Source organism: Perissodus microlepis, chromosome 23, assembly GCF_051167445.1.
Source record: "Perissodus microlepis isolate ML-2025 ecotype Zambia chromosome 23, ASM5116744v1, whole genome shotgun sequence".
Classification (NCBI taxonomy): Eukaryota; Metazoa; Chordata; class Actinopteri; order Cichliformes; family Cichlidae; genus Perissodus; species Perissodus microlepis.
In genome coordinates, this window is record NC_140482.1 from 38,405,586 (window position 1) to 38,417,031 (window position 11,446).

Sequence of the window (11,446 nt, forward strand, 5' to 3'; positions counted from 1 at the left end):
CTTCAGGTATAAATGGTTGTAAATATTCTCCAGATAGCACAATCAACCAGGAATGAAAGAGTACAGGATTCAAAACCAGCTGATCACCCACTTAAAAATAAAGCAGATGGTATGCCTTATTTTGGGCAGGGTTCGCTCAAACACTGGGCAGCTTGCTGCAGCTCTTTTATCATTAAGAAATACAGAGAAAGAAAAGAAAATTGTACTTGTGTTAAATAATAAAAGCAGCTCGTTTCCGTGTGTTTGTACAGTCTTCCTGAAACACGGACAAAACTCTGCAGCGTTCAGACAAAACAAACAAAGCACAGAAACAAGGACATGTGTAAGTGTTGTGTGTGGGATGATACACTTCAGTCAAGCTTGGATGGCAGCTGAATTGGTTATTTGTTGTGCTTTGAACACAAAATCTGGCTTATTTGTTGACCAGAACATTGAAGCGAAATAAAAAGCTTAATAGCTGAAATTTTTATGTAGGCAAAACACACACGGTGGGTTGTTTGGACAAGATATGAGAATTTTGCATTCATCTTAAAATAGTAACCTTCATCTGCTTGGATGGATTGGACTAGGTTGGCCCACAAGCACTGACGAACTCGGCCTTCGGTTTCATTTCAGTTGCAAAACTATTAACTTCTCTTGTAGGGCTACAGCTCTTTCTCCTCACATGCCTTTCACCTCTCCTCTACCTTTTTCTCAGCCATTAATAGCACAGTTTCCACTGGCACCCTGTTGGCCAACAGCACTGGAGGCCAATGTTGTTGACCTGGGCCCTGACTCATCCAGTATGGAAATCAAATTTTTTATGAGCCAAAGTTGCCTTTTTGGTAATATAGTGCTCTCCAGGATAACATTTTGCCACGATGACACACACAACTGATATTGTGCAAATGATGTCAGCTCCATAATCACAGCTGGCAATAAAAGGATTTTGTGGAGCCTTCATTTCAAAAAATTTTCTAGAGCAAAAAGGATCTTTTTGATTAATCACTTAACACACAATCTGAGACCAGGATAGCATTTGCAGGTGTGTATGACTGCGTGTGTTTGGCTGCGCTTATGTGAGAAGGAAACAGGGGGAAAAAAGAGAGAGAGGGAGCTGCAGGCAGAGCGACATGAGCCAGCATCAGCACTAGATTACATTAGCAAGGCATGAGGCAGCGAGAAGGTCAGTGAATCAGATACCGGTTCAATATAGCAGCATGCAGCTCTGAGGGCAGGAGCTGAGCTGGTCCGCTATCCAAGCGGATTGCTGAGGAAGCCTTGTCGTTGCAAATGCGTTTAAGAAATTTGACCATGTTGAGAGCGGACGGAAGAGCTGACTGCTGAAAATGGCAGCAAGTCCATGTCTATTTCTGAGGGCGTACAGGAACTTTGTTGCCAAATAGATGTATGAATTAAGAATACGGAGGAGCTGTTTCGGTGTTTTTGTTGTTTTACATAAAACAAATTACACCTGCATACCGTTAACTTTGTGCTTCCACCCGTTTGCGAACATCTATACATGCTGTAGTGTTTTGCTGATCTTGTAAGATGCTTGTGGCCTTTGTAGAAAACCGATGAACGACTCAAATTTGATAGATTACATTATCAAAGTGAAGTGATGCCCACACTACATCCTGCACAATTTTTGGCTGCACTACAATTTGTAAAAATCAATTACAGCTACATCTAGCTACGAGCCGTGCTGTGAATGAATCTAGGTTTTGAGTGGCTATTAAGTCTCTCATAGATCATATTGACTTAGATATGGTCCCTCTAACTTTTAATGGCCGGCACTTACAGTAGATGGGTAGTTCAGCACTCTTAGCCCATTATACTGTTAGTGGACACACACTGCAATCAGGAGGGTCAAAGATTTTAGTGTGCTCCATCAGTGAAGTGCACTACTCGGTTGGATTCTAATTGACCTGCTGTAAAAGGAGTGGACGAGCTAGACCTCTCCCAGTGGAAAAGTAATAATCACTAATTGTCAAATCTGCCAGTAGGGGAAACCACATTACATCTATGATTACAGAAGTCCAGATCATTCACAGATAAATTCACAGAATCGCTCACATTTTATTCGCATAAAATGAAATAAGCGTAGATAAAAAATATCTGATTAGGACTGCATAGCTTAAATAATTGAAAGATAAAATGGGGACTTTACATTTCTATCAGAGAGACTGTGTAAACAAAATAAGATTGTTCTGGGGGTGGGGGCATCCAACCACAACATCCAACGGCATTTTACAATGCACTGCTGCAAAATGTGCCAGTTAGCATTTGGAGGTGTACGAGTTCAAGAAAAAGAGCGAGGTGAAAATGCCTTCAAATGACCAACTGATCACGTTGACGATATAGAAGAGTTGTATTTACGCAAATATACAGATGGCAAATATTCCAATGCATCCATGCACACACGCTGATGAAAATTAAAGTATTTTTTATCTCACACACAGTATGTCCAGTTAATTGCAGTGTTTGAAATCTCCTGTTTCGTGATAACAAAGGACAACTCACAGACTGTGCAATCATAGTGAAATCTAATATGTGTGACATTTCAGAGGCAAGACTCAAGGATATTGTTCCTGAGATTATTGACTGTCGTGAAGAAAAAGAAATTTCAGGAAATCACAACTAGCCCATTGAACCGTTAATCAATATATTTGTTTTTTTGCTAGCAAACAAAATCCCAATCTGTGAATCAAGCGCTGTGTCCTCAATCGATTCAGTTCAATCCAGAGGTGCTTTGTTGGCATGACAGTTTGCAAGCATCAAAATACAATTTGCAACAGAATGAGCTCAATAAGCAACTGTACGTCACGCATGCGTACAACAATCAAAGGACCCCCTTTGAGTAAGCATTTGGTGATAGTAGAAAGGAAAAACTCCCTTTTAACAGGACGAAGCCTCTGACTGAACGAGGCTCAGTTTGGGGTAAGAGGAATTGTATCTCAGCTGACAAACAGGTTACCGTGACTTTTTGTTTCTCTTGTTCGATTGGCTGTTTGTAGTTACTCAGGATGTGAACACTGGGTCCATACTGGGATCCGTTTGCTCATCGCTCGTTACTTTGAAGCTGACGATTGGTCCTTATATTCCACTACAAGCAAGAGTGGCCTGCAGACTGGCTGTACCACATACTTTTGCCCCATTTGACAAGAGACATTCTGCAGGTAGTAGGCCCAAAGCTGCCAATGGACTGCCAACATACTACTATCATCAAAATGGAGAAAACTTTATTCTGCTTCACGTTGACGGTGTTTTGTCATCACCCGACTTTCTATGTCACCTCATCACCGCGCTTCCTGTGTGATGCAACTTAAGAGATATTCTGCCAATTCATACTTGGGCCATGCCAAAGTATTTAAAAGTACTGTATAGGCGACTCCAGGAAAGCATTTTGCCATGATGACAAACACACACACACACACACACACACACACACACACACACACACACACACACACACAAGACTGAAATTGTGCAAATGATGTCAGATACATGATCACAGCTGGCAATGAAAGGATTTGGTAGGGAAATGCTTTCTTGTCTTAATTTCTTAAATTAAGCTGGAGAAAAAAGGATCTTCTTGATTAATTGGTTAACACATAATCTGAGACCAAGATAGCATTTGCAGGTGTGTATGACTGTGTTTTTGGCTGTGCTTACATACACGAGAAGAGAGGAAACAAGATAACAATCTTGTCTGCTTTGGTTTCGTTGATTTGTGTTATAATTTGGTTTATCCTGATTGCCGTTTGGAAACCAGTGTTGTTGTGAGGTGCCTGTGTGAAGGCACAAAAATCACCATCCCAGCACCAAATGACGCTGGGGACTCTTTTCTTGGCTCATCTCGGTTTTGGAGGGTTTTGGAATTGATGCTGTTTTGGGGGCTGGATTTAAGGTTATTTAAAAATGGGGCGCTGTCTTTTGGATGCTGATTATCACTGGACATCTGCCTAATTCTGCTGCACAGGAATTTGTTGGTGTTTTCCTGGTTTGTTTATATTGTGTCCTGTTGCTCCTTTGATAAAACATATATGAAAATATCAATTAAATTTGCTCATTTCAACGTGCATATCCACTAAAATGCTGTGAGACAGTTGGCAGGTGTATATTAAGTTCTAATGTATGATGTATTGTTTCATGTCTGAAGACAAAGTTTGGGTTTTCAGGGGTATTGCATTGTTTCGAGTGGAGAGTTCAGCTTTGGCCTGGATGTTTTCTGAGTAGATTGTGCCGTTATGGACTTTTGTTTAAAGATTTCCCCCAGTGCGCTTTTCATTTATGTTTTATCTCTTTCTTTTGGACACTTGTGGTAGTGTGTATTTAGTGTATGCAAGTCTTATATCCACTGTTATTCAGTACTGTTTTTAAATGCAAAATGTATTTTCCATCATTTTCATTTAGAGGTACATGCCCTGACCACTTTCTCTTTTATTTATTTAATTTTAATGTGTAATGAATCCTCTGTAGTGTTTTTGTTTTGACGAGTCGTGTGTGATCGGAAAACATATTTGGTTTTGATGCAAATAAAACTGTTTTGAGGATAGGAGCCAGAAAAGTTCATCATTTTGTGGATGCGGTTTGAAAATTACATTTTGTGTTTACAGTTCTAAAAAAAATAGCGAAAGGGTTCAAGAAGTGTGTCTTGGCTATTTTGGCAAAATTGTTGCAAGAATCCTGTCCTAGCAATTTTAGTTTAATTACCCAGAAAGTCACCGCATTAATGTGGAATTCACTGAACTGTATTTACTGTTAGATGCCTTTTTATGGGCAAAATATTGCAGGATGATCATACCCTCATAATCTGATTCCATCAAAAGAGCATATTTGAGAGCATGTCTTTTGTAGATGGGGAAACCCACATAAGCTATAAATCCTAACACCAAACTGACAAATGTTATGGATGTCAGTTCTTGCAAAAGACACCAGATACATACATATTGTTTGTTCTATGCACATGGCAAATCCATTGCAATACGGTTTAGCAGTACATGTAAACATGCATGGTATAAGATCAATGCAAGGAAAAGGGAAAAGTATTTTTCCTTAAACTGTTATTCAAACAACAAATGTGCAGTAAGAGAGTACAAAACAAATTGGACTCAGTCTTGCCTTCGGTGTGTCAACGTTTGTAAGACATTCGCATCATACTCAACGTTGTCTTGAGCTTGAACCTGGCAGCCTGGAAACGTGCAAAGCAGAGCGTTGTATTCACAGCTTTGCAAAAAGTCTGTACAGCAGAGCACTTGGACTTGGGATTCACAGGAAATGCACTGGCTACAAGTTTTAACAACTTCATAGATGGTGCTTCAACAATCTTTGTGAGTGTTTAAACAGTTAAAAAAAAAAAAAACCCTGAATCACTGCTTAGGCTTCGTAATATAAATGATATACTGTAACTTCCTTATGAAGAATAAATGCTTTATCATGCCTACGTAGATTGTAAAGAGTCTGGACTTTTCAAATCTCTTAGGGAAGATAATACTCTTCAAACTACTGAGTGAGCACTCAAGTGCTACAGAATGGAGCGCTGTAACAGCTGCAGTTGGTTTTGTGTTTAGTCACAGTTTTTGTCTTTTAAGCAGAGGTGTGGGCCCAAATGACTGCAAGGAAAATGCACCTTATCCCAATTTTCTGCTTGTTTAGTATAGACTAAAGGATGATCACAGAAGGGATACATGGCCAAGTTGGTTAGGCTCAGATTATACTTTGGTAAAAAAAAGAATAGTTGTTGGTTTTTTGGCATAAAACTCATGGAAAGATTTTGTCTGTTGCACATTTAGATTTAAATACAAAGTTTTGCTGTGCTTTAGTACTGTTTTTCAACAGTATAATAATAATAATAATAATAATGATAATAATAATAATAATAATAATAACACAAAGATTACTTACAACCTCAAGGAGACTTTCCAACAGCGACACAAATATAAGAGTATACTTTGAATAAGCAACAGGTTCACATCCTGTTGCCATTAGATAATTTTAGATTAAATATGATCAAACTGAATTTGAAGCTACTTGACAAAATGAGACCCTTTGATTTTTGTTATATCTTTACTTCTTTAAGCATGACCGTCACTTCAGGTCATGAAGAAATCATATAAAATCGTTAGAGAAATACAAGAGGGTGACAAGTTAAAGAAAAACCTGAATGTGTCCTATTAAAATTTTGAGCCACCGCATGGTGCCAGAACAGCTTTAATGCATCTTGACACTGATTTCAAAAGTTTCTTTAACTATACTAATTAACAATCATAATTCATTGTTTTGTTTTGTTTTTCATTTTTTTATTGTGGTGATGTAGAGTGTTATCTAACATGAAGATGGCAGGAGTACTTTGAGGAGCTGATAAATGAAACATGGCATTACCTTGGCCTCCAGTAACGCTGTGAGGAACCTTGGAGTCATTTTTGACCAGGACATGTCCTTCAACGCACATATTAAACAAATATGTAAGACTGCTTTCTTCCATTTGCGCAACATCTCTAAAATTAGAAATATCCTGTCTCAGAGTGACGCTGAAAAACTAGTTCATGCATTTATTACTTCCAGGCTGGACTACTGTAATTCATTATTATCAGGATGTCCAAAAAACTCACTGAAAAGCCTTCAGCTAATCCAAAATGCTGCAGCAAGAGTACTGACAGGGACTAGAAAGAGAGAGCATATTTCTCCTGTTTTGGCTTCCCTTCATTGGCTTCCTGTTAAGTCCAGAATTGAATTCAAAATCCTGCTCCTCACATACAAGGTCTTAAATAATCAGGCCCCATCTTATCTTAATGACCTTGTAGTACCATATCACCCTATTAGAGCACTTCGCTCTCGCTCTGCAGGCCTACTTGTTGTTCCTAGAGTATTTAAAAGTAGAATGGGAGGCAGAGCCTTCAGTTTTCAGGCCCCTCTTCTGTGGAACCAGCTTCCAGTTTGGATTCAGGAGACAGACACTATCTCTACTTTTAAGATTAGGCTTAAAACTTTCCTTTTTGCTAAAGCATATAGTTAGGGCTGGACCAGGTGACCCTGAATCCTCCCTTAGTTATGCTGCAATAGACGTAGGCTGCCGGGGGATTCCCATGATGCATTGAGTTTTTCCTTTCCAGTCACCTTTCTCACTCACTATGTATTAATAGACCTCTCTGCATTGAATCATATCTGTTATTAACCTCTGTCTCTCTTCCACAGCATGTCTTTATCCTGTCTTCCTTCTCTCACCCCAACCGGTCGCAGCAGATGGCCCCGCCCCTCCCTGGGCCTGGTTCTGCCGGAGGTTTCTTCCTGTTAAAAGGGAGTTTTCCTTCCCACTGTCGCCAAAGTGCTTGCTCATAGGGGGTCATATGATTGTTGGGTTTTTCTCTGTATCTATGAAGCGCCTTGAGGCAACTTTTGTTGTGATTTGGCGCTATATAAATAAAATTGAATTGAATTGAATTGAATTGAAACAAATGAAAGAGAGAGGATGGATGGAGGAAAGGATCAGGAAGTAAGGGAAAGCTGTGAAGTGGAAAGGCGACTGGCTCAGATGACATACCTGTGGAGGCAGGGAGTTGTCTATGAGAGAGGACAATTGATTTTGCAACTAGATTGGAGGATGACACAATTCCTGAGGAATGCAAACGGTAGCTACTGATTTTCAAGAACAAGGATGATGTGTAGAGCTGTAGCAGCTACAGAGGGCTAAAGCTGATGAGTCATACATGGAGATATGGGAAAGAGTCGGGGAAGCTTGAGGTGATGATATGGCCTCATGCTGAGGAAGAGTACTACAGATGTGATGTTTGCTTTGACAGTTTTGGTGGAGAAGTATAGAGAAGGCCAGAAGGAACCCTGATCTGGTACTGCCTGAGGAACGCAGGAGTGGCAGAGAAGTATGCGAGGGTGGTGCAGGACATGTATGAGGACAGCGACACAGTGGTGAGGTGTGCAGTAGGAGTGACAGATGGGTTTAAGGCTCTGAGCCTTGTTTGCTATCGTCTCAAGTTACATTCACACTAATGCGTTTTCGTTTGAAAACGCATCGTTTTCTCTCCGTTTTGGCCTCCCGTCCACACTGAGACGGCGTTTTCCCCGAAGGAAAACGCAGCGTTTTGGAAACGTTATCAAAAACGAATACATTTGAAGACGGTGCGTTTGTGTCGCAGTGTGGACAGCAAAAACGGAGACTTTTGAAAACGATGACGCGTGTTAGTCATGTGATGCAGTCATGTGACCAATTAAACAAAGATAGCCGAGGGCATTATACAGCAGTTGTTTTGTTTGCTGTCAATTTTGACAGCCCTATTAAAGATTAATATCAGTTTGTACAAGCTCCAGCAAGCTTTTCTTCAAATTCTTTAATTCTCACTCGCTTTTGCAACTTTGTACTTTTGTGTTACTCGTAGTAACAACTCCACCTCATTGTTAGTCCATTTAAAAAACTCGGTGCTTTTCCTCGACCTTTTGCCGCCACGTTTCAAAGAACCGAAAAGTAAATAAACGGCAGACAGAAATGAGGCAGGCCGCTTCACGCATGCACAGTACTGGAACGTAAGCGTTTTGGCCGTTTCAATGTGGATGCACAATTCTGTGAAAACGACTGAAAACGCTAGTGTGGACGCGGAGCGTTTTCAGACGAAAACGCCATTTTCAAATTTATCCGGGCTACTGTGGATGTAGCCTCAGAGTCTCTGAACAGAGCCTGGAGACGTGGAGGCATGCTCTGGAGAGAAGAGGATTGAAAGCACAGTAGATACAGTGGGTAGAAGGTGGGTAACTTCAAATACCTGCAAAGCAACAGACACAGCGCAAGACAGGTGAAGAAGAAAGTGCAGGCAGGCTGGAAACGAGTGCCAGAGGTGATTTGCAAGAGGCTGTGCAGTTTGGAGACAAAGTTAGAGAGCCAAGGTTGTGATGTTTGGACATGTGCAGGGGAGAGATAGTGGATATACTGGACAAAACACATTGAATACAGAGTTGTCAGCTAGGAGAAAAAAGACCACGGAGAAGATTCATGGATGTAGTGGGGGAGGACATGCAGAGTGTTGTGGTGACCCCTAAAGAGAGCAGCCAAAAGGAGAAGAAGACGATGAACGTGTTACCCCAGACACAAGTCCAAACATCTTCAGTTAGGTTTACATCTAGTAAATATGAAAGGCATAACATATGGTGGTGGCACTGACCTCTCTTATTTGAATAGAAAGACAATCTAAAAACACTGTTGATTTGCAGTCACCGTTCCCTCTAGGACAGCGGTCTCCAACCTTTTTTTGCGCCACGGACCGGTTTATGCCCGACATTATTTTCACGGACCGGCCTTTAAGGTGTTGCGGATAAATACAACAAAATAAAACTAGTACCGGTACCGAAAAAAAGAAGATTTATTCATAACACACGTGAAAAGACCCAGGAAAACCGAGTAAACGATAAAAACGATAACAAAATAACGCTGAAAACCAATAAAAACCCAGAAAACCATACATTTCACACCTGAGCCTCAACTCCCGCGGCCCGGTACCAAACGACTCATGGACCGGTACCGGTCCGAGGCCCGGGGGTTGGGGACCGCTGCTCTAGGAGAACAAGTGAGCCAAAGCTATATACAGTAGGTGTGTGTGTGTGTGTGTGTGTGTGTGTGTGTATTAGAATCCAAAGTGCTGACTTCAGAATGATAATTATAGCATAAAGTTTAGCATGTTAAGTAATCCGTTAGCTCCTCTGAAAAAATTGTCAGAAATTGTCAGTCTGAACTACTGAACAAGCAGCTACTTGGATCTGAGATGAAAGTCATATTTTCTCCACGAAGGGAAAGGGTCTTAACAGTTTTCAAGGCAAGCATCTCTGTAATTGTTAAGTTTGTGTGCGTGTGTGTGTGTGTCCCTGCTGATAGGAGCATGTGGCAGACGTTGTCATTGTTTGTGTGTGAATGTGTATTTGGCGTGCTGGGCCATCGTTGGAAAGCAGAGCGAGAATCCTAGAAGCTGTTGGAAGGAGATGATTGGCTTCAGAACGTGGTGGGCCCTTTGTGACAGATGGTTGGGTGCTGGGCTCGCAGAGCCGAAATCACCCACTCACACATATGTGGACTAGCACAAGCCTACACACACACACACACACACACACACACACACACACACACACACACACACACACACACACACACACACACACACATATTCAGGACAGCGTTTAAAATGCCCACACATACATGTTTGCATGTGAAGCTCTGCGAAAAAGGTGTGTGGTCTTTATGTATGTACATCTACCGTAATAAGAACACTGAAACCAACCTGGAACATTTCATATGCATAAAAGGTCTAAAAAAAATGCATATTCATAGAGCGATGTTACTCAACAGAGAGGGAAATGAGTAGACACACAGCCTAACAGTAAGACAGATGCACAGACAAACATTGAGGCAGACGGGCATGAATTTGGAAAATGGCATGAAAACAATATGTGCTCCAACCAGTGCCAGTGTTTTGGTTTTGCTGGGGGTTTGCAGCCTTGGGTTGAACACAATAAAGCTTTGCTGTGTGTCTCTCTGAACAAACAGGAGGGGATCTGGTGCCTGCTGCTTCTGCTAGCCAATACTGCTCTCACTGTCACCGCCACCGTCATCACAGCCATCAGCGTCGTAGCAACAAATAACACCACTCTGCTTGCCATAGGAGTGCACACCATTACTAATGCCAAAATCAAGCATCCAGGCAGCGCTTGTGAAACAGTCAGAAAGAGAAAAAAGGGAACTACAGGTATGTTTGGTCATGGGCAGTGCATAATGTACTGTACATAGAACCTGAGGCAGGGATACTGAGGAGGAGCAGCTCAATTAGGAACAAAAACACAAATAGTGTATGCAAGCTCTATGAATTTTTTATATCAAGATGTGAGCAGCAAGAGGAATTCATTCAGATGCACTACTAATAATAACTAAAAACAAAAGGCACATGATCCAGATGGTACACCTCACCTCTCATCATCAGCCTATATATAGGTTGTTGAGGTGGGTGGAAGTTCAGTATGTGACCCTCTGAGTTGTGTTAAATTAACTATTTCTTTGAAAATGAAAAAATATACCTTAAACATGCACTTGGCAAAATGTCATCTGATTCATGTCATAAATCATGACACACTGCTCTCCTCTATAAGCTGCCTTTATAAGTGAAAAGTATCGCTATCTGCATTGGCAATACTGGGCCGGTATTTGCTTGGTATTGGAGCTATACCAAAACTTGATTGGCTCTTAATTCACACATGCCAATAAACCTACAAACCAACTTGAACATCTGAGGATTATGTAACACTCACTGACCTATCACTGGCTCATTTACATGGCTAAACTGCTCAAGACAAATACTCTTAACAAATTATTCCTACAAAATGGAAAAACCCTCTGCTTGTTTTAGCCCAGTAAAGTCAAACCAGCACTATAACAATCAGGACACACTGGACAGACCCAGTCCATATATTTGACCTG